Genomic DNA, 1,975 nt, shown 5'->3' on the forward strand with positions numbered 1-1,975 from the left:
TCTTAGGCCAATATATTAATACTTTGGTTTAACATGTATCATTAGAATCTTTATAAGGAAATAAATACTCAAGAGACCTATTAACCCTGAATGTTTTTATGGTAGGTGTGATGAAGAATAGAGAGCTGTGGAAAAATGTGACAGGACAAAGGGTGTGAGGGAAGCTTAGCAATACTGGATTGTACAGCTTCTTCTCTGCATGCCAGTGTATCAGAGATAAGGATGCTCCATTTATCCGTGTAAAGGGAGGGCACCTCTCACATGAGGGTCTTATGACCTGCCTCAGCAGAAGGTTAGAAAATCCTTCTCAGATTTTTTTTTAGCTTTTATATTTGCATTTATTCTTCATTTAACTTTTTAAAACACTACTATAGATGAATATTAAAACAAAAACAATAGCAAGTAGTGAGCATATTATGATTACAGTCCTTCACTCATTCACTACTGCATATAAAATGCCAGCAGTGTTATTCACTGGCCCCATTAAGAGGTCTCACACTGAATACCACCTCGGGGATGATGTTCATCATCCTCATATGCTTCTCCATTGTAATGGCGCCGTCTTTCCTGATTTGGATCAAAGTCCACCAGTTCTACCTGGTCCATTTCACCAGTCTCTTCTAGTTCCTTCCTTTCAGGTAGAAGTTTTTCCAGCAAAGAGAGTTTATCAGGAGACAGAAAGCCATTCTCAGGGAAGTTCACCTTAAATTCAATGATTAGGCGACCATTTTCATATGGTCTACGAAAAATTGGCATGCCTTCATTTAACACACACTTGATATCTCCATGCTTGACAATCTGACCCGGATGAGAGGTGATGACTATGGTTCGGTTGTCCAGTGTAGAAATTGGCTTCTGGAAGCCATACAATGCTTCAACCAGCTGTATGTCCATACACATGAAAAGGTCTTCTCCTCGCCGAGTGAAAACAGCATGATCTTTCTGATCTAGTACAATGATGATATCTCCTGGCTCCAGTCCTGGTTCTTGGTCTCCTCCACATGGAATGTTATCTTCTGGTCATGTTTCATGCCTCTGTCAATATGAACTTCTAGAATCTTTTTCTCTCGAACTATCTTCCTTCCATTGCAACTTTTACATCTGTCTTAGGACTGATCTGCTCTCCATGGCCTTGGCACTCCATGCACACAGACTGAATTTGCTGAGCCCTCCCAGGTCCTGTCTGATGAATTCTTATTTGCATTCCAGTACCTCGGCGATTGGGACAGTACTCCACTGCTCCTTTCTTACCACCTTGGCCTTCACATTTGTCACAAATCACGTTCTTTTGCAGGGCCAGTTTTCTTGTTGCACCGTTATATAAATCTTCTAAGGTTACCGACAGCTGATGGACAATGTTTTTACCTCTTCTTTCTCTCTGCATCCTTCCTCCTCCAAAAAAAAACATAGCAAAGATGTCCATTGGGGAGCCAAAACCACCACCTGCTCCGCCCTCTTTAATTGCCTGCTCTCCTCCTTTGTCATATAATTCCCTTTTCTTCGCATCAGAGAGAACTTCATAAGCTTGAGAAATCTGTTCAAACTTCTCGCCTTCATTTGGATTCTTATCAGGGTGGTACTTCAAGGCCAGTTTCCTGTAAGCCTTCTTCAACTTTTCCTGGGTAGCATTGGGTTTGACCTCCAACACATCATAGTAAGTCACTTCTTTCACCATTTTCTACAGCTGGTGAGCGGGCTGAGGCCGGCGTCGGGGAGCGGGAAGGTGCGCGTAGCTGTGCGCAGCTCAGGCAACCGCCACTCCTCAGCTCCTCACCGAGCGTTCTGGAAAGTTCCCAATCCTTCTCAGATTTTATAACCTGCTTCATGGGAGAAGAACAGGGGTGTCCAAGTGAACTTTCTGCTTCTGCTGTTTTCCCCAATTCCTTCCACTTAAAATATTCAATATGCCATTGTGCCATATGCTGGAGTAGAGTGTCCTGAACTCCATTATGACTATGGCTAGCCATAGACCCTC

General features: G+C 43.0%; 1 pseudogene; it reads right to left on the reverse strand.

Moving 5' to 3' along the window:
* Nucleotides 1-327: 327 nt before the first annotated feature.
* Nucleotides 328-1,775, reverse strand: LOC106735553 (dnaJ homolog subfamily A member 1 pseudogene; annotated as a pseudogene).
* Nucleotides 1,776-1,975: the final 200 nt, after the last annotated feature.

Source organism: Tupaia chinensis, unplaced genomic scaffold, assembly GCF_000334495.1.
Source record: "Tupaia chinensis unplaced genomic scaffold, TupChi_1.0 Scaffold000434_1, whole genome shotgun sequence".
Classification (NCBI taxonomy): domain Eukaryota; kingdom Metazoa; phylum Chordata; class Mammalia; order Scandentia; family Tupaiidae; genus Tupaia; species Tupaia belangeri.